Here is a 26,816-nt window from a genome sequence, read left to right as displayed (position 1 = left end):
GCCTAGACTCACATGCAGGCTTTTTGATTTTAAAATATATGAACTTTAAACAATGCTTCTCAAAATTTAAGGTGCATATAAATCACCTGAGATCTTTTTAAAATGCAGATTCTGATTCACTGGGTCTGGGGTGGGTCCTGAGATTCTGTATTTCTAATAAGTTTCCAGGTGATGTTCATGCTACTTTACACTGTACCATGCTATTTGTGGCTTAAGTATTACCATCAATGGTAATCTAGATATGTAGAACCCAGGGAACTACTTTGGCAAATAAGCTTTCAATTCAACAAATACTTACGGAACATCAGTGGCTACAAATTGTTGAACAGTATCTGTCCTTTGTCCTCAAAGAGATTACAATTTAATAAAGAGGAAAAGCTAAGGATAAAAAACTCCTATCATACAGGGTAGAAAGTGGCATATGTCAACAGAAAGGCACAAAGGAGGAAGTGATATGATGTGTCAATTATGTCTAATTGAGGAGAAAGAAAAAGCTTCGGGAAGGATGTGTCATTTGAGAACTCTTGAAGTAGAATTGCAAGAGGAACAATATAAATGATATGATAGGAACAATAGGAATAATGCGAAGAGCATTCTGGATCAAAGAAATGGCTAGGACATGGGCACAAAGGTAGGACACCGTGAGGCACTTGTAGGAAACATCAAGAAGCCCTGCTTGGCTGTGCTGTTAGGTGAGCAACATAGGGAAGAGGACAGGAAGGATGCTGAGAAGAGCATTTTAAGGATAACCAGATGTGAACTTGGCCTACATTCCACATGTGAAAGATCAGTATGACACTCTGTTCAAGGCGTTGCTTGAATGTTTCTGGAATCCCTTTTAGACTAGCCTAGACTAGTTATCTCCCTTGAAGCAATAGAGGCTTTTTAGCCTACCTGTTCAACTCAGCAAGCATGTAATGTATAAGATGCAGGATGAAGTAAGCAGATAGTAGGTCCTAATTAGTTGAATAAATTCTTGACTACAAGGATATATTAATGCACCAGGACTGGCATAATGACTACAGTTAAGGACATGATTGATAGCATATAAGTGACTTCTAGATAGTGCCTTTATGGCATGTAGATGACATGATAAGTATGGTTTTGGACGGCAGGAGCTAAACTTCTTAAGAATATCTTAACGATTCTAATTCTCAGTCACATACAAATTCTTATAATACTATTTCTGTATGGATATTTATTCTGATTTAACAAGTTAAGGCACATAATTTTGGGCTTACTTTAATCTCTCAGGGACTGCTCAGGTCTTCTTGATTCTTTGTACACAATGAAAACGTCAGAGTCTTTCATTGTGTCCCATCTCTCCACTAAGTCACCAAATAAAGACACAATCCAAGTTAAAATGGTACTTGCTAAGCAAACGTAGATTCAAACCATCCCAAATAAACTCGCAATCCATGTTAAAAAGTGCTTTTTTGTCACTTCTAGACAATGCCTTTAGCCTCCTATTTAAATTAGACTGTTGCCCTTAGATTCCTGTGTATAAAGTCTGGCGTTGCCACTGTCAAAGAGAGTCTGGCACTTCAGAGGAGTCCCTTGCTATCTGCTTTCAATCTCTGAAAAGTTAATTGTCAGCTCCTAGTATCAAGTTGACTCGATATTATCTATTTGTGCCAAATATCTATCTCCTCTGTGTTTTATTGAGCAAAGGAAGATTCAAACGGACAACAATGCTTTCAACTCTTCACAATAACGATGTGAAAATACCAGGTATATAAGCAGTTAAGTGCTGAGGATCGGGCCACATGGAGACTCAGAGTAACACAACCCAGCGAAGTAACTGTCTCTGTACACCTCCTTCAGAGTAATGCGGAGCACTGAAATATGTTACTCCCGCTGAAAGACGCTGAAGATTTAAACGATGTTTTAGGCACTTTTCTTCCTCCACATATCTTTTATTCACAGTTTCTTTGCTACCCTGGTGAAGTGAGCATTTCTGAGTTCCTTCTGGATGTTTTTGATGTCAACCGTTTCACCAAGCACTGGAATGAGTCATTTCCCTCAAGTCAACTGGAATGTGAAAATTTGAAAGTCCATGCTGTGTCCGGGAAGAGTCGGAAACAGCCTTCATTTTCTTAGAAGAGATTTATTTGAGATCTTCACATTATGAGTGAGCACACTTTTGAGACCAATTTTAATGTTTTCCTTGGAAAAATAGTACACTTAAGACTTAACTCTATCCCAGCGACTGGCTTTCCTTAGTAAGGAAGCTGAACTTGAGACTTATGACTCAGGAACAACAGAACAGAGAAACAATCATTAAAAGGTAGCTTCCCGATTATTGAGCCTCTAATCGCCTCCTCATTTTAATTAAACTTTTCCACCAACAGCTTGTTAATGCATGAGACATGTCTGTACGTGTATATTTATCTCTGTATGTGAGTATAGAAAAGCAGTTTCTATCTAGGGCAGACAGAGACTACTCACTGCGTTATGGTGGCAAATTATATGATATAAACTAAATTCTTGTACAATATAAATAGTATATAGTTTTAGAAGTTAAAAGCATAGACTTTTTTATACATTGATAGTGTAAATTCATTAGAACCTACCACTCACAAAAGGCTTTTGAAAATAATGATTAATTTCTCATAAATAACTTCTGGGCACAGCATCAAATGTTTATGTCAGTCAGAAAACTTGTTACACTAATGGCACCAAATGTTGAAGGAGTGTGAACAAATGTAATATATTTCACCCTAGCCAAGCATTCTCAATCTGATCAACTACTTTTAGTGGAAAAGGACTTTCCAGGAAGTTGAACATAATCTCCAAACAGCATGAACTTATAAGACTGTTAAAATTTTATTAAAATAAAATATGCAAAAAAGTTTCAATTTCCCTTTCTGAAAACTGAAAAATGATGTTCTTAATATTACCAACATTTTAAGCAAAGAAAATATATTCTCAAGAAAACATTAACCAATTTTATGCTTACACATTTTAATTCTAAGAAGTTGTACCCACTCAATGTTTCTCAACACACATTCCTTAACGTGCCTCAAAGTTTGTCTGAAATAACCATAAACCAGGACACCATTGGCCATTATTAATAACAAAGACGGTGAAAGAATATGTATTTAAAGCCTGATTAAAGTATATTTGAATGACCTTTATAAAATTCTAGAATACCAAGGATTATGTACGTTGACTGAGTGAGATGGAATAACCAGAGATAAAAAGGATTTTCGATCCTAGGGAAAAAGACACCCAGGAAGAATTTAGCCATAAAACATATTATTGCAGCTACTTTAAAGAGATTTATAAATGTTTCCCTCTCTCCTCATAGTCCACCTCAGAAGAGAACTCATTCACAGAAGATTAGTCTGAAGAAGTCACAGGAAACATTTAACCTTTGTAATTATTTATGAATATCAAATTAAAATTTGCTGTGTATATTTTCTTTAGGTTAAGCTGTTAAAAATCAGACAAAAACTGATAAAGGTTGGTGTCAGCTTTCAAAGAACTTTTAAATAATACCACTAATATGTAATCAAAAATTGATAAGCCCTATGAAGGGAAATGTATAGTGCCCATGAAACAGAGTGGTAAGGAGATGTGGTTTGAATTAGGGGATCAAGGAAGTCGTTTCCGGGGAAGAATGTATTTAAGCTGAGACCTAGAGAGTTCAAAGTGGAAGGAATGGCAGGCTTGAAAGCAAAATTGAAAAAGAGCTTGGTGGGTTTGATAAACAGAAAGAGATCATCTGGCAAGAGAAAGGAGATTCAGGAATGCAAAATTTCTTTAGAGAATCAGGCAGACCCAGACAACACAGAGCTTTGTAGCCATGGACAAGAATTTGGATTTTATTTTAAATACAATGGAAAGCTTATAAAGGTTGCATGAAGGGCAGTGACATGATACAACAAACATTAAAAAATACATGGCACTTGCTGTTATGTGAAAAATGAACTGAAGGCGGGAAAAGCGGAAAATGAGAGATTAGTAAGGGAATCTATTAGGTTACTCTAAGGAAAAATGATGGTGGTTTCAACTAAAGTGGTGGCACTGGTAATGGAGAGAAGAAATCAATAGATTTAAGACATATGTTGAGAATATGTGATGATATGATGTTGAAAGTAAAGGAGAGAATGTGTGAAAAGCGCTTGATTTCTGGTGTGGGAGACCGCACAGATCTAGGTGCCTGTAATTAAGATGTGAAATTGCCATTCATGCAACCTCTATCTATTATCAAAAATAGGGTATTGATGTCTCTAACTCTTAGTGTTGCATTATCTATTTCTCCTTTCAATTTTGTCAGTTTTTGCTTCATGTACTTTGGGGTTCTGTTGTTAGGTACATATATGTTTATACTTGTTCAATTTCCTGGTGGATTCATCCTTTTATCATAATAGAACATTTGTATTTACTCTAGAAACAATTTTTGTCTTAACGTCTATTTTGTCTAATATTAACATAGCTCCTTAAGCTTTCTTTTCTTTAGTGCCTTTATGTTATATTTTTTCCACCCTTTTACTTTCAATCTGCTTGTGCCTTTGGTAAACAGCAAATCTGTAGGTGATTTTTTATCCATTTTCTAATCTCTGCTTTTTGATTGGAGTAATTACTCTATTTACATTTAACGTAACTATGGATAAAGTAAGATTTACATCTGCTACTTTGTTTTCTGTATGTCTTTTGTCTTTTTTCTTCCTCTATTCCCCCCTTACCTCCTTCCTTTGGGTTAAATAAATATTTTTTAGTATACAATTTTAATTTCCTTTTTTAAAAATTATATATATATTTTTGGTTTTGGTTTTGTGGTTATCATGGGAATTACAAATAATGTCTTAATCCACTTTAGATTGATACCAACTTAATTTCAATAGCATACAGTACTTTGTTCTAATAGAGATCCATTCTCTCCCACTTCCTTTGTGTTATAATTGTCACACAAATTAGATTTTATACATTATAAGCTCATCAACACAGTTTTATCATTACTGATTTATGCATTTGCCTTTAAATAGGATAGTAGAAAAAATAGTTACAAACAAAAAGATATTTATTCTGTCTTTTTTGTTTACTTATGTAGTTACATTTACTGATGCTCTTTATTTCTTCATGTGACTTCAAGTTGCTGGCTTGCGTCCTTTCCTATCAGCCTGAAGAACTCTTTAATAATTACTATAGGGCAGAGTTGCTAGTGGCAGATTCTCTCTCTCTCTTATTTTTTTTTGGCAATAACTTATGTCTCCTTAACTTTTTGAAGGATAATTTTGCTGGGTATAGAATTCTAGGTTTATAGACTTTTTCCCCCAGCACTTTTAATATGTCATCCCACTGCTTTCTGGACTCCATGGTTTCTGATAAGAAGTAAGTTTTCAATCTTATTGAGAAGTCCTCGTATGTGATAAGTTGTTTCTTTTTGTTGCTTTCAAGATTTTCTCTTCATCTTTGTTCTCAATTAGACTCTGAGCTATCTATATATATATCTCAATTAGACTATGGTAGGTATGATTATTTTTTTAGGTTTTTACCTGAAGCTCATTGAGCCTCTTGGATAACTGGATTAATAGTTTTCATCACATTTGGGAAGTTTTTGACCAATATTTCTTCAAATATCTTTTCTTTCCTTTCTCTTCTCTTCATGAAATATCTATCATGTGTATGTTGGAATGCTTTCTGGTGTCTGAAGACCTGTTGGTGTTCAGATCTCTGAAGCCCTGTTCATTTTTTTCATGCCTTTTATTTCTGGTCCTCAGATTGGATAATCTTTCTTGAACTATCAAGTTTCATGGTTCTTTCTTTTGTCCGCTGGGCTCTGTTTTTGAGTCCCTCCTATGAGTTTTTATTTTCAGTTATTGTACTTTTCGACTGCAAAACTATTTCCATTTGGTTATTTAAAAACTTTTTCCATCTCTGATATTCTTCGTGAGACATTTGTTGTCATATTTCTATTTCTTTAGATATACTTTTCATTAGTTCTTTGAACATATTTATAATAGATGGTTTAAAATCTTTATCTACCAAGTCCAAAAGATGAGCCCCCTCAGGGACATCTTTTGTCCCCTTTTTGCCTTTCTGTGTGGCACACTTCTTGCTTTACATTTTTTTTTTAATTTTTCCTTTTTCTCCCCAATTCCCCCTGGTACATAGTTGTGTATTTTTAGTTGTGGGTCCTCCTAGTTGTGCTATGTGTGATGCCGCCTCAGCATGGCCTGATGAGTGCTGCCATGTCCGGGCCCAGGATTCAAACCAGCAAAACCCTGGGCCACCAGAAGCAGAGCATGCAAACTTAACCACTTGGCCACGGTGCCAGCCCCAGACATTTTTGTTTTAAATGTCTCATAGTTTTAGAAGAAGATGCCATCTAGAACTTTTATAGCTAGAGAAGAGAAGTCAATGCCTGGCTTCAACGGACAGACTGACTCTCTTGTTAGAGGCTAATGCAGCTGGTGACCTTACATTGAAGCCAATGCTTGCTTACCATTTTGAAAATCCTAGGGCCCTTAAGAATTACGCTAAATCTACTCTGTCTGTGCTCTGTAAATGGAATAAGAAAGCCTGGATGACAGCACATCTGTTTACAACATGGTTTACTGAATATGTTAAGCCCACTGTTGAGAACTACTGTTCAGGAAAAAAGATTAGTTTCAAAATATTACTGCTCATTGACAGCACACCTGGTCACCCAAGAGCTCAGATGGAGATGTACGAGAATAATGTTTCCACGTCTGCTAACACAACATGTATTCTGCAGCCCATGGATCAAGGATTAACTTTGACTTTCAAGTCTTATTATTTAAGAAATACATTTTGTAAGGCTATAGCTGCCATACATAGTATTTCGTCTGATGGACCTGGGCAAAGTAAATGGAAAACCTTCTGGAAAGAATTCATCATTCTAGATGCCATTAAGAACATTTGTAATTCATGGAAAGAGGACAAAATATCAAGATCAGCAGGAGTTTGGGAGAAGTCAATTACAACCTTCATGGGTGACTTTGAGGGGTTCAAGACTATAGTGGAGAAAGTACTACAGATGTGGTGGAAATAGCAAGTGGAACCCGAAGATGTGACTGAATTGCAGCAATCTCATGGTAAAACTTTAACAGGTGAAGAGTTACTTATGGATGAGCAAAGAAAGCCATTTCTTGAGATGGAATCTACTCCTGTTGAAGATGCTGTGAAGATTGTTGAAATGACAGCACAGGATTTGAATATTCCATAAACTTAGTAAAGCAGCAGCAGAGTTGGAGAGGATTGACTTCAATTTTGAAAGAGGTTCTAATGTGGGCAAAATGCTATCAACCAGCATCACATGCTACAGAGAACTCATTCATGAGAGGAAGAATCACCCGTGAAGCAAACTTCATTGTTGTCTTATTTTAAGACATTGCCAGCCACCCCAACCTTCAGCAGCCACCACCCTGATCAGTCAGCAACCCTCAGCATCAAGGCACGACCCTCCACCAGCCAAAAGATTACGACTCACAGAAGGCTCAGATGATGGTTAGCATTTTTTAGCAATGACGTATTTTTAATTAAGGTATGCACATTTTTTTAGACATAATGCTATTGCACACTTAATAGACTACAGTGTAGTGTAAACATAACTTTTACAAGTATTGGGAAACCGAAAAATTCGTTTGACTTGCTTTATTGTGATGTTTGCTTTATTGTGGTGGTCTGGGACTGAAGCCACAAAATATCAGGGGTATTTCCTGCAGTGTGCAACCACTAGATTTTCTGCTGGCTTTTTTTTGTGTGTGTGTTTGAGGAAGATTGGCCCCGAGCTAACATCTGTTGCCAATCTTCTTCTTTTGGCTTGAGGAAGATTGGCCCTGAGCTAACATCTGTGCCAATCTTCCTCCATTTTTTAATATGTGGGAATGCCACCACAGTGTGACTTGATGAGCAGTGTGTAGGTCCATGCCCAGGATCTGAACCCGCAAACCCTGGGCTGCCAAAGTGGAACGTGTGAACTTAACCACTATGCCACTGTGCTGGCCCTCTTTGCTGGATTTTTTTAATCAGAAATTTTAAAAATTATTTTTGGTTTAAAGTAATTCTTATTTAAAATTTTATAGCTGGCTTCCTATGCGCCACCCCGATTCAGTATAATTTGGTGGTCAGCCTTAAATACCTTGTCTGTATATCTTCTACCCTTTGCCATGGCATGCCTCCAAACCTCAGGCCGTTTATAAGACAGCCTTAGCCTTCACTCTATACTTGCTCAGGGCCTCAAGTTCAGCCAGAAATGAATGGGGCCTTCTTCTTGTCCAGGGCTGTGTGTGTGCTCGTGCAGTCTTTTAGATGTCCAGAAATATGCAGAGATTTTCAAATTTCCCTGCAGCCATTTTATTCCCCAAGATTTCATTTTAAATTCCTGGCCAGACTCTTTTTGGCTTCAGCTAAAATAATCACTTTAGCTGCTGCAATGTTGCCAGCAAATTGGTATTGTTTCAGTAACGACCTGGGGCTGGTACTCCTCACCTCTCCCCTTGGCCAAGCTGAAATCTGAGTTAAGTCAAAAAGCCATAACACCTTGGTAATAGAGATTTTCCACAGAGTGGATGTTTGGACATTACATTGACTGTCTGCTGGGGATGGTGTTTCTTACAGAGCTCCAAAAGACTTCAGTTCTCTCGATTTGCTGCAAGACTATGTGCTTTTCAGGGCTATTGCATGTCTGAGTGTGGAGAGCAGAAGGATGGGAATAGCCTTAACTTAAAATATCACAGATCCCCACCATCAAAAAAGGTCAATAGTTTCTCTTGCATAGATGATTTTTACTTTGTTCCTATTCTGATCATTCCTATTCACTCTATTGGTGAAAGAGGGCTCCAGTAGCCTAAACAGCACAAGCTGGGCGAACCCAGGACATCCAGCACTGGACAGATGAGACTGGCAGCAGTTTATGAGTCATTATAGGTGTAGTCTATGGCAGGAGAACACTGCATGCCATGCAAGGCCCCAAAGAGTTTGCAGTTGAAAGAGTGAACCAAAAGGGGCCTTGTAATAATAGGAGAGTGGGGTGCCCTTGTTTCTCTCAGGAGAATATGACTGGCTTGTTTGAATAATTTCACTGGCTGGCAGGGAGGTGAAACCAGTTAGGTTGAGGGCCAGGCGGAGAGCAGCTGATAGGGGAACCACCTGGGCGGGGGGTGGGGTGGGGAGTGGGGGAGCTTTCCTGGTTGGGTGAGTGGGAGGCTTATCTGGCAAGAATAGGTAAACTCATGGCTAGACCTTTGGGGCCCTATGAGACTCAAAGATATCGAGGCAGCACCTGGAATTTCAAGCCTTAAGATATAGCTCGGTGGCTTTGGTTAATTTCTAGAGTTCTAGAACTGGTTACTTTTCATTGTTGTGTCAGTACTTCTGTGGTTTTTGTGGGAGCCTGAATGGTTCCCTGAGATTCTCACTCTGCCATTCCAGAAGTCAATGTCCAGTCTTCCTTGATTTGAGCATTAGAATTGGGCCATTTGCTGCTGGAAGACTCACCGTTAAATGGAATCAGCCATTGAGACTTTAGAAAAGATCTTGATCAAAGTGATCTTCCTCAAAGGACTATCATTCTGCTCGGAATTTTTCAAATGTATCACTTCTTGGTACAGACAAGACAGGGAGTAGGGACACATAAAATAGGCAGTGCAGAAAAAAGCTAAAAGGTTCTATTCTAAAATGTTAACAATGGTTTTCCCCTCTGGGTGATTTGGTTAAAGTGACAATTATTGTCTTCATATTATTCTATATTTTAGAAATTTCTGTGATAAGCATAGATCACTTGAATAGTCAGAGGGGTGAAAAATAAATCTCTCTCTTTAAAATTGTTGGCAATTGACAACGATAATTTAGAGTCATGACATACTGCCATTATCAGATATTAATAATCCAGTCAGTAATAAATTATAGACAGAAAATATACTTTAAGAGAAATAATATAATTTTTTGGAGTAATATCTGTGTCAATTCTTAATTCAGCATTTTACACTAATTCTATATTTGAGTGTTAATTTCCATGTGTTTAAAGATAGGGACAATAAAACTACAGGATTGTTGTAAGCATTAGATAAGATATACATTACAAAGTAGGCATTTAGTAAGCTCTCAATAGATGTAGGTCCTCTTTTCTTCCATGGACGAAATCAAGGAAGGCCGAAGTAGGACACAGAGGTAACATCACTTTGGGTGAGTGCAGAGAAGGAAAAGTGGTGGGAATACGTGAGGAACAGCCGAGTTGGGGACTGGGGGTGAACACTTGTTTAGAGAGAGGAGCACAAAGGATCCCAAGATGTTGCAAAAGCCAAACATCACAAATTTGACTCTTGTACTTTTACGTGGAGCGGGCTTATCATCTGTATGCTATAATGGATGTTTTTCACTTTCATTTTTTCAACTACACTTAGCCCACATTTACTCTAAAGTTACTCTTTGCTTTCTGTGTTTACCCCACAATTACTCTTTTCTGTCTGATTGTTGTGAGTGCTTACGTCTCTGACATTTTTATACTATCAAGGTGCTTCAAAAGAGGTTTCTATGATTTTAATAGTTTTCTTTCCTTAGACATTTGTGTTTTCTACACATTTTATGTAATATAAAAAAAAATAATTTTAGGAATCCCACAGTGGATACCAGATGCCACATACTTGAAGTTTTATTTTTTTCACTGGCCTCTTGTACTTTTGGCATCATTGCCTGTCTGAGACCCTACCTTTTAGAAATAAGTTGGTATTTATAATGAAAGAGTGTATTTATATATGAACTAATGCTATGTTTATATCTGCATGAAGATGAATATGGCTATATGTTTATATAAACTTACATATATGTAGGTATCTATAAGTTTTAATAAATTATAACAAAATTCCAGTGTAGCTTGTATGTAATCTAATTGCCAGTTGTCTTTTGGCTTGAGTTCTAATTTTCAGCTTTTCATTTTAGCAATAAAATAGAGTTAGTATAAAGAGGATAGCCAAGACATTAAAATTTATTTTTATACTTTAGCAAATTATTAAATATCATAACCAGTTTGTCATTATTAAGTGTAGTTTTTAATTTTAATGTATATTCTTAAGATGAATATTTCAGACTTCACAATTCTTAATATTTAAAGTGGAACAATCTCTATTTAATGTTATAGAAAATTCCTACAATCGTTACGAATGTGAAGGAATGCTTTCTAAAGCTATTATGTGCAGAAAGTCTGCAGTCAAAGGATGAGAAATCCAGCTGCTTCTGCTGCTGCAGGAGATTTGGAATAAAAGCTCTACAATATGTTTCTCAAAGAAAAAAAATAAACTACTTCAAAGGATTTTTTTCCAATCAGAATAAAAAAAAAGAGCCCTGGAAAAACTTGTGAATGCCTTGTCATTTCTGCAAAACTGTGAAAACACCAAGGAGCTAGTTTAGTCATCCTTGATTTCCCCAGATGGCTAAGTTCCCGTTAACTCACCAGAGAATGAGATGCAGACCCAGTCCCTTTACATGTCATTTTGACAAGACATAATGTCCGATCTTGTTTGTGTCCGCCTTTCCCTTCTACCTCAAGCCTGCTTCACTACTGGTGGTCTGCTCGTGTGCAACACAGATGTTTCTCTCTCTCCACTGCATGCTTTATTTTGCAAGTAGCTTCGGAGAGCATATGTTTCCATGTGAGCCTGTTCCTTCCTTCTCCCAGCACCTTCTTGTGCTACGTAAACAATCCTTATCTGCCCCCTCAGATCTGGGGCGCAGGAGACTTTCACAGATGTCGATTTCTTTTTCAGCCTGTTCGCCTCTGGTGAACGCGGTCCTCAGATCGTGTCTCCCTGCCTTCTCGGTTCCAAATGACTCGGAATGCAGATTTTTTCCCTCCTTTCAACTCAGTTTCCTTCTGTGACCTCAGCATGTTTTCCTTCCCTTTCTTCTGAGTCTCTCTTTGTACTAGCTCTCCAGATGGGATCAAGGATGAGCTCTTCCTGCTCCTCATTTCATTCTCCTTACAACCGTTGGGTTTACAGGAACAGGAAGAGGCAGACTTCACACGTTGAATATTTTACTTGCATATTTTTCTGATTTCTTTGACTTTTGTTGTTTTTTTTTACATTTTACTTATTTATTTTTATTTGGGAACTTCCATGTTTAATTTTTTTCCTTTTTTGCTAATTGGCTAGAACGAAGGGCATTGCAGATATGCACATAGGCATATATCGCATCTAATTACCTATAAAACATCAGGTATCAGCTGCTTTAATATCGATTTTTGTTTTCTTTTGTAAAAGAGGAATCTCAGCTTCCGTCTCACTGATTCAACACCTATTTGTTGAGCAGGTACTATATGCCAGGCATTCCTCTGGGTGCCAGCTTTAGGGTGGTAAACAAAATAGAGAAGGTCTCCCTTCTCAGGGCATTTGTAGTCTAGTGTGAGAGACAGATAGTAAACAAGTACACAAAGAATTAAGATAATTATGAGAGGATGCTAAGTGAGCTGAGATTTGAATAATAAGTAGGAGCCTGGTTCAAAAATCAGGGTGCTAAGAATCAGGGGGAATGAATGCATGCAGAGTCCCTACAGAAGGACTGACATCAGCATAATTGAGAAACTGTGACTGGGGTGTCACACTGAGCACGGCGGAGAAGGGAGGATGCAGTGACAGACTGGAAGTCTGGAGCCAAATAACTCGGAGCTTTTGAAGACAGGTAAAATTTTTCGGTTTTATTCCAAATGCCCCAAGAAACCATAGAAACTTTAAAGTGGGGGAAGTAACATAATCTTACATGTTTTTGAAACATCATTTTGACCACTATGATGATTTCTTATAGTGGTGTGAGAGGTAAGAGAGAGGCTAAACATATGATGTGGGGTTTTAAAAAAAGGTTTTTTTACATTCTTATTTTTTATTTTTAAAGACCTTATTTTTTAAAGCAGTTTTTGGGTCCAAACAAATTGAAAAGAAGATACAGAGATTTCACATGTACCCCCTGCCCCCATCCGTACGTTGCCTCTCCCATTATCAATACCACTTATCAGTGTGGCACATTATTTACGGTTGATGAACCCACATTGACACATCATAATCCCCTAAAGTCCATAGTTTACCTTAGGGTTCACTCTTGGTGGTGTACATTCTATGGGTTTGGACAAATGTACAGTGACATGTATTCATCATTATAGCATCATAGAGAGTATTTTCACTGCTGTAGAAATCCTCTGTGTCCCCCTGTTCATTTCTCCCCTTATCCCCCTGGCACCCACTGATCTTTTTGCTGTCTCCATAGTTTTGCCTTTTAGATAATGTCATATAGTTGGAATCATACAGTATATAGCCTTTCAGATTGGCTTTTTTCATTTGGTAATATTCATTTAAGTTTCCTCCATTGATTTTTAGTGCTAATAATGTTCTATTGTCTGAATGTCATATGATATATTTTATAATTAACAACCTGAATGTAATTGTCATCAACCATAAAATGATTTATTTTCAGAGACTTTGCTAACTCTTGTGTTTTTTCCATGCCTCTTCTTAACCAGCCTGCAGCATTGTTAGTAGAATGATGATGACCTCTCCATGTTTCAAATTCAAATTCCTTACTTTGGCATACAAATATTTCTAGGGTTTTACCCTTGAACTCTTTCCTTACTTCAAATTTTTCCTCTCCCATGACCCACATATTGAATCATAAACCTCAGCTCTGCCGAGTTGTGTCCTGGTTCCTGAGCTTGTGCATCTGTCCCTGCTCATCCAGCTCCCTTCCTAGAAATGCACTTCTCCTGTTGCCTGTTTGGGAAGCATCTACCACCCCCCCAACCCCAAGCTTCCTCTACGAAGCCTTCCTGACCACCTGGTGTGTGCTCTCCCCATACTCTCCACAGACTCCTCTAAACGCTCCCCAAACATAAATATTTAGGAATGAGTGGAGAAGACTGGGAAATGCTAGAGACCTTGCAAGGACAAACATTACAAAGGGCCTTGAGGGCAGGTTAACGACTTGTTGGCTATAATCTCAAGGCTGTAGAAAGACTGAGAACTTCACTGTGAGAATAACAAGGTCAGATTTGCCCTTTAGAAAGTTCATTCTGGCAATACACTGGCAAGAGGAGGGGGTGGGATGAGACAATGAGCCTGGAAGCAGGCTATTGCATTAGTCTAGATAAGACGTGATGGGGGCTTGAAACATTCACATAGTCACACACTTGGACATACACAGAAATAACAGTAGAAATGCGGAAGAAAAGATGGGTTCAGAAAGATTTAAAAAGTACCTAACTGATGAACGATGTGTACGGGAAAGCAATACAGTAAGAGAAAGTGAGGGAGAGAATAGAATCTAGGATCCATCCCATTTCTGTCTTGAGCATCAGGTTGGATAATGGCGCAGTTCACTAATGTAGACATATGGATTAAACATTTGGGAGGTATCTTTTCATACCAAAATTTTCATGACAATTACTGATTTTTTTTTTAATCTGCCAACAGTACACTTTCCATTTTACAAGTTAAACTATTTTTCTCTGTTTTTCTTTATTTACCTTATGATTTAAGATTTTTCCCTTTTTTTGTAAGTTAATTTTGAGTCTCCGAACTACCTTTGGTAATGCTGAAATGGAAGAATTAGGCATTTCCATACTGTATTCCTAGAAGTGGAATAACGGTGCTCCCTGGCAGGCAGTGCTGTGGTGGGAGCAAGCTGATGAGTCAGGGATATGCTGCTTGGAGAAATTAAGGCGGGGCCAGGTACAGACTTGGGTTCTTTTCCTCCTCCCCTCACCATCTCATCAAAATGTTTTTGTCCTTCTACTACCCAATTCTTTGATTTCCATTTAATAGATATCCAATAACTATTTCCTTAGTACTTTGTATTTTCTTCAGAAATGGGTAAGTTGTCTTCGATTGATATAGAAACTTTAGGTCCTAAGCATGTAAAGATTTGGCAGGTTTTTTGTTTGCTTTTTGGTGAGCTTCCTCTTTTGCCATGGATTTTTTAAACTGAAAGAAAAAAACCCACACTGAGATTTGTTTACAAAACAAGATATGGAATATTTCCATTACCCTAGAAAATTCTCTTATGTCCAATTTTCCGACTTCTATACCATAGATTAGTTTTGTCTGCCTAGAGTTTTGTATAAATGACTTTGTTTAGCATAAATGACTTTTTCTCAGCATAATGTCTGCAATAGACATATTACATTATGCTGCATGTCTCGCTAGTTTGTTCCTTTTTATTGCTAGATAGTATTCCCTGGTATGTATAGACCATGCTTAGTTTATCATTCTTCCGATGATAGACATTTGGGTTGTTTCCAGTTTTAGGCTGTTACAAATAGGTTGCTATGGTCATTATTGTGTGAGCCTTTTTGTGGATGTATGCTTGCATTTTGGTTGGATAGATATCTCGGAGTAGAAATGCTGGACATAGAGTTGATTTAATCTGACTTTATAGAAAATAGCCAAACAGTTTTGAAAAATGGTTATACCATTTTACAATCCACATGCAGAACATTTTAAACAGAAAAATTTAGTTGTTTTCTAAAAAATTTGCCCTGAGTGTTATATAATTTTAAATATTCATTATACTTTTTAATGTAAATCCATGGTCTAAAATCTTGTCAAAATAGTCTAAGTGGCAGTTTTTGAAGATTTTACTATGAGAGTTAGCAGAAGTTCCAGGTTGCTAAGCGCTGCTGGGACAGTGTGTGAAGAGATTATTCATTAAGCATTATATGCAAATTATTTAACTAATTTTGCTGAAGCACAAATCGGAAGAGCTTTCTCTACTCCTTGGTTTCTGTGGGAAGTTACATCCCTAACAGGAGTAATCCCAGGCTAAACTCTGGAGCCATCTTTCAACTTCTTCTGTTTTTCCTTTCTCTTTCAGCTTCATCCATTTGAAATCAAAAGTGTTGAAGACGTGGAACTGAGAAATAGAGCCAGCAGAATGATCTTCCTCATTGACTGGTGGTGAGGAGCACAGTGAGAATGTTCTCTTTTGAAACGGGAGAGGCTGCAGCAGCTGAGGGGAATTAAGCAGAGTGGCCAAGATGCCAGCCTGTGCTGATGTCAGGCCGTGTCCCCTGACAGGATAGGGATGTGCCTTCAGGTGTGTTTATTTAAACACTTGCCCCAGTGCTCCGATGCATTTTATTTTTTCAATATTTAAATTTGGCTGTTTTAATGAGGTTATAGTTTTGATAAATGAGCAACAAAAATTGTTGAATGTTAATTACCATGAGGCCTTAAACTCTGTACTCTACACAAAACTCAGGGAGAATCTCTCCTGTGTAGTTTAAATCCCTAATTAGAGTTGCATTTCTACCTAGCAATGGAATAGCGAAGTGCTAAATCAGTGGTTCTCAACCTGGAGCTGGGGGGAGGGACTTTTGCCCCCAACTCCAGGGTCCGTTTGGCATGTCTGGAGACATTTCTGATTGTCACAACTTGGGGGCAGGAGCTACTGGCATCTAGTGGGTAGATGCCAGGGATGCTGCTAAAAGTCCTACAAGGCTTAAGACAGCCCCCACAACAAGGATTATCTTTCCCAAAATGTCAGTGCTGCCACTTTGTCAAATAATTAGTGTGGGTGGAAGAATGTTCTTAAAACCTAAAATTGCAGACCTGAAGTATTTGCACAGTAGGAGATTGGGGTTTATAATCTATTAACAAAAAAGGACCTGGCATAGGACCTACCCTCCAGGGTGGGGTCAGACCCAACAACTGAAATAAGTGGAAAAAACAGGCTCTAAAAGGTATGGGAAACTTTGCTTTGGTTCTAGAGAGTTGGAAATGAAGTGTTTCAGAGGAGATATTGGGGTCTCACTAGAGCTGTGAGGGAAGGGGAAGTTGCTGTGCTAATTTCTTCTCAGTAGGTAGGGCACAGCATCTTAACTAAAATGGGGGAGAATGTTCTGAATACCCTATTGAAGTAGCTCCCACCCCATTATTCTCCATAATGACATGTTCTTTTCTCTCTCCTAATACCACGATAAATTTAAAACTAATTGTTGTTGTTTTCTTCTCTCCATTCATCCCATTGGACTGTAAGCGCTGTGAAAGCCAGAACTGTATTGTGCCATTCAAAACTGCATGCCCAGTACCTGCTCAGTGCCTGCCATTTTACTAGGTATCAATAAGTACTGATATTTTTGAATTATGTGAATGAATTAAACATTTCTATAGTTTGATTTATTACCATAATCCATCTGTATCTCACAGCAGCGAGCCTTCATTTCTTCTACCATCTAAGGGAAACTTTGCCAGAGAAGGCTCATACATTATTTCTTCTTTGTTCTATTCATCTTAATAAGAAAAATTCAGCTCAAAAGCACTGCTCCTGCCTTCTCTCTCCTGCTTAAAGGCACTGCTCCTGCCATTGTTTTTGAGTGAGAGAGAACGAGCTCTTGTGAATAAGGGACAGCATTGCATTTGGAGAGGAGCATGGGCAGTTTACTTACAGTGTCAAGAAGGAAGACAGAGTATATGGAAAGCGTCATAAGTGGTAAGAAGAGGGATATGATTCATTGCACTCTCAAGCCCCAACAAATAACATTTCTGTCCTCGTGATGCTCAGAGCAGGGGTTCCTGTTCAAGGTGGCAACATGGCAGGCTCCTGAACTCACCTCCTCCCACAGACACACTGAATCTACAGCTATATATGGAATAATTCCTTTTGAAAGAAATCAAGAAACTAGCTGAGTGACTCTTACACATCAGGTGAATGAAGAAAAACCCCACATTAAAATGGGTTGTATTGTTTCCATGAAGGGAGATTGAGTGCATGTCTGGCACCACACCTTTTGTGGCTGCAGCCCAGAGGACTTGATACCCTGACTCTAATGACCAGAGGGACTTATGTTGGTGGGTTTTGTGGGACTGTGGCAAACAAAAACAAAGTTCTTGGCCACTGTCTCCCCCAGACTTGGCACAGAGGAAGTGGATAGAGGCACCCTTCTCCCAGTCTTTCCTTGAAAGGTGTCTATTTACATACATTAAAAGCTACTGCCTAGGGTCCTGCTTGCAATTAGCCTGCATCTAGGTGCTGACTAAGATTCTCTCCTTTGGGACACTGACAGGCATTGGCATATTCACAACTACTGGGAGGCACTAAGAACAAAGAAGCCTGCTTAGAAAAACACAGGTTTGAAAGACAACCAGGAGCTAGGGCCAGGTTGAACAATAAGGTTCATTTCCTACATGACACCACTCCTTCAAGACCAGGAGAAATGGCTGTTTTATCTAATACACAGAAACCAACTAGAGAGACAAGGAAAATGAAGAAACAAAGGGATTATGTTCCAAATGAAAGAACCTGATAAAACCTCAGAAATAGATCTTAATAGAGTCAAGTGACTTATTTGATAAACAGTTCAAAGTAACGATCAGAAAGATACTCATTGAGGCCAAGAGAACAATGCATAAACAAAGTGAAAATTTCAACAAAGAGAAAATAAAGTACCAAACAGAAATCATAGAGCTGAAAAGCATAATAACTAAACTGAAAAATCCAATAGGGAGGTTAAACATCAGACTAGATGAAACTGAAGAAAGGATAAGTGAACTCAAAGACAGGGCAGTGGAATTCATCCAATCAGAGGAACAAAAAAATGAAATAGGGTAAAGATAGCTTAAGGGACTTATGGACATCGTCAAGTGGACCGATATTTGCATTATAGGGCTCCTGGAAGAGGTACAAAGCTTATTTAAGGAAATAATAGCTGAGAACTTCCCTAGCCAGGGGAAAGAAAGTCCAGAGAGTGCCAAATAAGATGAATTCAAAGAGACCTATACTAAGACATATTATAATTAAATTGCCAAGGTTGAAGACAAGGAAAGAATCTTAAAAGCAGCAAGAGAGAGAGAAAAAAATTATGTACCACAGAACCCCATAAGACTATCAGCATGTTTTTTAACTGAAACTTTAAATATCTCAAGCAACTGTTTTCTGGTCCGCAAAGTGCTGAACAAAGAAAACTGCCAGCAAAGAATACTCTATTTGGAAAAGCTGTGCTTTAGAATTGAAGGAGAGAAAAAGGGTTTTCCAGATCAGCAAAAACTGAAGGAGTTCCCATCACCACTAGATTGGCCTTACAGGAAATGGTAGAGGGAATTCTTCAAGTTGAAACAAAAGCATGCTAATTAGGAAAAGGAAAATATTGAGAGTAAAAATCTCAATAGTAAAAGTGAATATATAGCTAATTTCAGAATACTATAATGATGGTGGGGACATCACTTTTAAATCTAGTATGAAGATGAAAAGACAAAAGTAATAAAATTATAACTATAATAATTTGTTAATGAATACATAGGACAAAAAGATGTAAATTGTGACCAAAAAAAATGTGGAAGGGAGAGAGTAAAAAGCTACAGTTTTAATATACATTCAAACGTAAGTTATCAGCTTAAAACAGACTATTGTAAATACAAGATATTTTATGTAACCTCCATGGTAACCACAAAGCAAAAACCTATAATAGATACAAAAAAGATAAAGAAAGTAGGATCTAAGCATACCACTATAGAAAATCATCAAATCACAAAGGAAGAGAGCAAAATAAGAAGAAACAAAGGAACTGCAAAATATCCAGAAAGCAATTAACAAAATAGCAATAGGAAGTCCTTATCTATTAATAATTACTTAAAATATAAATTGACTAAATTCTCCAATCAAAAGACATAGAGTGGCTGAATGGATGGATAAATAACCCTACAATAGGCTGCTACAAGAGACTCACTTCAGCTTTAAGGATACACACAGATTGAAAGTGAAGAGATGGAAAGAGATATTCCATGCAAAAGGAAAATGAAAGAAAGCAGGAGTAGCTTTATTTATGTCAGACAAAATAGACTTTAAGCCAAAGACTGTAATAAGAGACAAAGGAGGTCATTACATAATGATAAAGAGGTCAATCTGACAAGAGAATATACCATTTGTAAATACTTATGCACCCAACATAGGGGCAACTAGATATATAAACCAAACATTAACAGATCTGAAGAGAGGAATAGACAGCTGTACAAAAATAGTAGGGGACTTGAAAATCCATTTGCAACAATGGATCAGTCATCCAGACAGAATAAACTACATGTTAGACCACACAGACTTAACAGACATTTGCAGAACATGCATTCCAATACGGCAGAATACGCATTCTTCCAAGTGCACATGGAACATTCTCCAGGATAGATCCTAGGTTAGGTCACAAAACAAGTCTTAATAAATTTTAAAATACTGAAGTTATATCAAGCATCTTTTCCAGCTATAATGCTATGAAACCAGAAATCAATCACAAGAAGAAAACTGGAAAATTCACAGTTATTTGCAGATTAAATATAAAACTGTAAAACCAATGGGTCAAAGAAGAAACCAAAGAGAATGAAAAAATATCTTGAGACAAACAAAAATGGAAATACAACACACCAAAACTTATGGGATGCAGCAAAAACAGTTCTAAGAGGGAAGTTCATAGCAACAAATGCCTATATCAAGAAATAAAGATCTCAACCTAACTTTACACTTTAAGGAAGTGTAAAAAAGAAGAACAAATGAAGCCCCAAGTTAGTAGAAGGAAAGAAATAAAGATCAGAGAGGAAATAAACAGAATAAAGAGACAATAGAAAAGATCAATGAAGCTAAGAGTGGTTTTTTTAAAAGACAAACAAAATAGACAAAACTTGAGCTAGACTCACCAAGAAAAAGGATTCTAATAAAATTAGAAATAGGAGACACTACAACTGGTACCACAGAAATAAAAAGGATCATAACAGACTACTATGAATGATATACACCAATAAACTGGGCAACCTAGAAGAAATTTACATATTCCTAGAAACATACAAACTACTAAGATATGTACATCATGAAGAAATAGAAAATCTGAACAGATTGAGCACTACTAAGGAGGTGGAATCAGTTATCAAAAACCTCTCAAAAACCAAAAATCTAGGACCAGATGGCTTCACTGGTGAATTCTAACAAGCAACTAGAGAAGAATTATTACCAGTCCTTTCCAAACTCTTCCAAAAAGAAGAAAAGGGTACACTTCCAAAATCATTTTATGCGGCCAACCTTACCCTAATATCAAAACCAGACAAGGATGCTATGAGAAAAGAAAATCACAGGCCAATATCCCTGATGAACATATGATACAAAAATCCTCAACAAAATATTAGCAAACCTAATTCAACAATACATTAAGAGGATCATATACCACGATCAAGTGGGATTTATTCCACAGATTTATTGCAAGAATGGTTCGGTATCTGCAAATCAATCAACATGATAAACAACATTGACAAAATGAAGGATGAAAATCATACGATCATCTCAATAGACATAGAAAAAGCATTTGACAAAATTCAACATCGATTCATAATAAAAACTGTCAAAAAAGTGGGTATAGAAGGAATGTACCTCAACATCATAAAGGATGTATACGACAAGCCCACAGCTGACATCATACGCAACAGTGAAAAACTAAGATCAGGAAGAAGATAAGGATGCCCCCCTCACCACTTTTATTCAACATAGCCCTGGAAGTCCTAGCCAGAGCAATTAGGCAAGAAATAAAAGGCATACAAATCAAAAAGGAAGAAGTAAAACCGTCTTTATTTGCAGATGACATATTATATACAGAAAACCCTAAAGACTCCACCAAACAACTGTTAGAACTAGTAAATGAATTCAGTAAAGTTTCAGGATACAAAATATTCATACGAAAATCAGTTGCATTTCCATATACTATGCCAAACTATAAGAGAAATTAAGAAAATAATATCATTTACAATAGCACCAAAAGAATAAAATACCTAGGAATAACTTTAACCAAGGAAGTGAAAGACCAGTACATTGAAAACTATAAGACATTGAAATTGAAAATGAATTGAAAGAAATTGAAGAAGACACAAATAAATCAAAAGATATTTCATGTTCATGGATTGAAAGAATATTGTTAAAATGTTGATACTATCCAAAGCAATCTACAGATTCCATGAAATCTCTATCAACATTCCAATGCATTTTTTTTAAAGAAATAGAAGAAACAATCCTAAAATTCATATGGAACCACAAAAGACTGAATAGGCAAAGTAATCTTGAGAAAGAAAAACAAAGCTGAAAGCATCACAATTCCTGGTTTCAAACCATATTACAAAGCGATAGTAATCAAAATAGTATGGTATTGGCATAAAAATAGACACACAGATAAATAGAACAGAATAGAGAGTCCAGAAATAAACTCACGCATATATGCTCAATTAATTTATGACAAAGGAGCCAGGAATATACACGGGGAAATAACAGCCTTTTCAAGAAACGGTGTTGGAAAAACTGGACAGCCACACACAAAAGAATGAAACTGGACCACTATCTTTCACCATACACAAAAACAACTCAATTTGAATTAAAGACTTGAACATAAGACCTGAAACTATAAAGCTCCTAGAAGAAAACATAGGGGTAAGCTCCTTGACATTGGTGTTGGCAGTGAGTTTTTGGATTTGACACCAACAGCAAAAGCAATGGAAGCAAAAACAAACAACAGAGACTAAATCAAGCTAAAAAGCCTCTACACAGGCAAAGAAACCAACACAATGAAAAGGCAACCTACAGAATAGGAGAAAATATTTGCAAATCATATCTGATAAGGGTTAATATCCAGAATATATAAAGAACGTATACAACTTAATAGCAAAAAAAAATCCATTAAAAAATGGACAGAGGAACTGAATAGACGTTTTTCCAAAGAAGACATACAGATGGACAACAGATTTATAGAAAAGGTGCTGAAATCACCAGTCATCAGGGAAATGCAAAGCAAAACCACAATGAGATATAACCTCACGCCTGTTAGAATGATTATTGTCAAAAAGACAAGAGAGGAGCATTGGCTACGATGTGGAGAAAAGAGACTCCATGGGCACTGTTCCTGGGTCTGTTAATTGGTGCAGACACTACAGAAAACAGTATGGAAGTTCCTCAAAAAATTAAAACTAGATCTGGGAATTTCACTTTGGGGTATATATCCAAAGGAAACAAAATCTCTATCTTGAAAAGGTATCAGCACCCTCATGTTCATTGCAGCATCATTTATAATAGCCAAGATATGGATGCAGCCTAAGTGTCCATCAATGGATGAATGGGTAAAGAAAATGTGGTATGTGTGTGTTTGTGTGTATATATATGTATATATATATGAAATAGAATGTTATTCAGCCATAAATGAAGAAAATTCTGCCATTTGCAACAACATGGATGGACCTTGAGGGCATTATGCTAAGTGAAATGTGTCAGACACTGAAAGACAAATACTGTATGATTTCATTTGTATGTTGAATCTAAAAACACCAAACTCATAGATACAGAGAACAGATTGATGGTTGCCAGATGTGGTGTGTGAGGGTGGGCGAAATGGGTGAAGGTGTTAAAAAGGTACAAACTTCCAGTTATAAGATTAGTTAATAAGTTCTTGGATGTAATGTACAGCACGACGACTAAAGTTAATAATACTGTATTGTAATTTGGAAGTTGCTAAGAGAGATCTTAAAGTTCTCGTCACAGGAAAGATTTGTGATTCTGTGTGGTGATGGATTTTAACTAAATTTATTGTGGCATATATTTTGCAATATATACAAGAATAAAATCATATTATACTGCTAAAACTCATACATATTATGTCAATTATATCTCAATAAAACTTTAAAAAAAGTGAAAAGAGGAAAAAGAAAAGTTCAGGTGTTGACCATGTAGAAGGACCACTTTACTTGACCTAGTTGCTTATCAAATATGGGTAGGTGCCTGTCATTGTAGCCAGGTCTAGTGGTTAAGACTGGACACTCTCACTCTCACCGCCGTGGCCTGGGGTTTGTTTCCTGGTCAGGGAACCACATCACCTGTCTGTGGGTTGTCCTACTGTGGCAGTTGCTGTGATGCAGAAAGCTATGCCACTGGTGCAGGGTAACCAGTGGTGGACAGATTTCAGAAGAGATTCTGCACTAAGACTAGGAAGAATGACCTGGCCCTGGCCACCCTGCTTCCCCCCAAATTGGCCATGAAAACCCTGTGATAGCTGTAGAGCATTGTCTGATACAGCACCAGAAGGTGAGAGGGCGGCGCAAAAAATGGCCAGGGTTCTGCTCTGCTGTCCACAGGGTGAGTAGGAGTTGGAATCCCATCGATGGCACTAACAGCAAACATTTCATTGTTAAATAATCTGGCAATTTCCTCTTCCTGGGCTCTTTGGTGGAAGGAGATTGAGTTCTAGGTCTGTTTTAGATTTGTGTGTTCTGAGGATCACAACATGAGAAGCATGCCTCCAACATCAGAGAATAAGGGAGGTAGGAAACAGGCATGAGGAGCCGAAGCATAGAGGTAAGGGGTTGGGGGAACCAGGAATTATGAAAGAAATGAATGAGTTAAGGGGAGAGGAAGTATTCTGGGTAAATAATGCAAAAGATAGTAATTATTATCATGGCTGAAATTAAGTATGGTAAGACTAAGAATATCCTCTGGAGAGGACACACACATTTATATAGCTGTGGAGAAACAGAAAACAAAACCAAAAACACCTCAGACACTCTTTTTATCACATAGACACTTCATATCTTTTCATTTTTGATATCATTTGTAGTTCTCTACAGGTGTAATGAAAAATGTGATACCAAATCAACATGTTTGAAATTGAAGAGTATCTAACTATATATATGGAAGTGGAGATATATATATATACTTATATATATATACATACACACACACACACACATTGTATATATACATATCTCCAATAGCACACACACTATATTACATATTACTATATATATAATTTCCATTTTTATTCCAGAGAGGATTTAAGGTATCTGAATCAATATTTTTGTGTCATCTCTGTTGCTCTAACTCAAGTCTCTGTGATTTTTAGGTCTTTGACGGACCCTCCGCAAATTCAGCTGCTCAGAGAAAACCGCTGATACTTGCCATAGTGAAGAAAGAGAAGGTTAGAAGAGCATTCTGGGACCTTTTGAATGTTTCTTATCTTTTGAGGAGTTAGGCAGAGTCGAATACATTTGTCAGCCTTAGTGAAATTTATATATTTTATGATTGAAATTGTTTTATGATTTGGGAATTTATTTATAAAGCCTTGTAAAGTTACAGATAATAAATCACATTTAGTTATACATTGAATAAATCATTTTCACGGAAATCACCCTGTTCTTTTCTTTTATTGCACTTACCAAGCTTTGTTATAATAATAACATTTGTAACCTTATTCATTTGTTTAGTATCCTTGTTCCTTTCTTGACTGTAAGCTCCATGAAGGCAGGAGCCATGTTTTTGTTCACTTCTGTAAACCTAGGAAAGTACCCAGTACTCACTAAATGTTTAATAAATAAATATAAGAATTTAAAATATATTTTGAAAATTGACAGTGACTTTGAAAATCCAGGATGCATAATCATACTTACATGCCAAAGTGAAATTCATTCAATATTTCTGGCAAGTTCCGTGTAAGAACATTGCTCATGTTTTCTTAGGTGTCAATAGCCACATAGGTCTTGCTGCCTGATAATTATGCCTTAAATTTTTATACTCAAAAGGCAGTGAAGTCCTTTGTCAACTTTCGCAGAATGTGGTGAACACTAAGTCTCGGTTGACACACTGACCCTCAAAAATTTTAGCAATTTGATGCTGAGTAAGTTGTTTGAAACAGTTGCACCAAAAAGTTTGTATTTTGCCCTAATGAGGCATTCAAACACAGTATTTCTATCAATTTCTTTCTTCATAGCTAGTATCCTCTGCTTGTTATATGATTGGCTAGTGGTTAAAAATGATTGGCACATGTGGGACTACCTATGTCCCAATTCCCACCCGCTCTTAGTAAAAGTAATACATAAATATGATGTTTAATCTTAAGATCCCTTAAACACTCATTTATTCATCTGAAATACTCCAAGTCCTGTCACTCCGGGTGCCCCTGGTGACTGAGGATCCTGGGAAATGGGACCATTGACCGGTCTAGTACAGATTTTCCAGCTCAGAGTTGATTCCCCTCCCCACAAACATTCCTATTGTTACAGTACTGTTCCTGACCTTTTTAGAGCCATTTGGCAGTTTCTTGTTGATGTTATCTTGGGAAAATTTTTCTAAAACTTGGAAATAAGGAAAAAGATGATTGCAAGTCCTTCCAATATCATATCAGAAAAGTACTTCTCAAACTTCAGTGTACACCTGAATTACCTGCTGATATTTTCGAAATGCAGATTCTAACTCAGCGCATCTCCAGTGGGGACCTAGATTCTGAATTTCAAAGAGCTCCCAGGTGATGGCAGTGCTGCTGGACAGTGCTACACATTTTAAGTAGCAAGGTGTGAGGGCAAATGGTTGCAAGCCCTTGTAAAAGGCCATGTCACTTTCTGGGGCAGTGGTTCACAAACTCGTTTGCACATTAGAACCACTTGTAGAGGCTTTTAATATCCTGCAGCTCAGGCCTTACAGTTTTCAGTTAAATCAGAATATTGGAGGTAAGACCTACTTATAGTTTTAAAACCTCCCCAGTTGTTTCTAATACGCTCTAAGGGAATACAGCTTTGTTTACATGATTAGGGCCATTTTACAGTTCTATAAAACTGGTAAGTTGTGATGGTTTTATTGCCATGTAGGACTTCAACCAATTTTGTATCTAATTTGATACTTTAATTTCAGCTTTTATTTTTTTCCTACTGACCAAAAAAAAAAATTCCAGTTTCTTAAATTTTATTTTGAACTGCCTTTGTCATCTTGCTAGTTCCATCATTAATGAGGTAAATGAAACTTTGACACATAAGGCTTTGATCATTTTTGTGTGTTTCATGCAATCTATTATAATTTCTCAGCTAGTAGCTACATTT

General features: G+C 37.2%; 1 long non-coding RNA gene across 2 annotated transcripts in view; it reads left to right on the top strand.

The window, feature by feature from the left end:
* LOC138918272 (uncharacterized) overlaps positions 1 to 25,334 on the top strand; it is a 283,138-nt gene extending 257,804 nt beyond the window's left edge. The window contains exons 2-4 of one of the 2 annotated variants that reach the window (XR_011427393.1): positions 15,823 to 15,905; positions 16,987 to 17,064; positions 24,851 to 25,334. This is a non-coding gene — a long non-coding RNA (uncharacterized lncRNA). Of the gene's footprint in view, positions 1 to 15,822; positions 16,045 to 16,986; positions 17,065 to 24,850 lie in introns of both variants that reach the window. The other variant, XR_011427392.1, reaches the window with a different exon arrangement.
* Positions 25,335 to 26,816: the final 1,482 nt, after the last annotated feature.

Source organism: Equus caballus, chromosome 16, assembly GCF_041296265.1.
Source record: "Equus caballus isolate H_3958 breed thoroughbred chromosome 16, TB-T2T, whole genome shotgun sequence".
NCBI classification, from domain to species: domain Eukaryota; kingdom Metazoa; phylum Chordata; class Mammalia; order Perissodactyla; family Equidae; genus Equus; species Equus caballus.
Note: the sequence above shows the minus strand (reverse complement) of the source record. Positions and strands in the feature narration are given on the sequence as shown.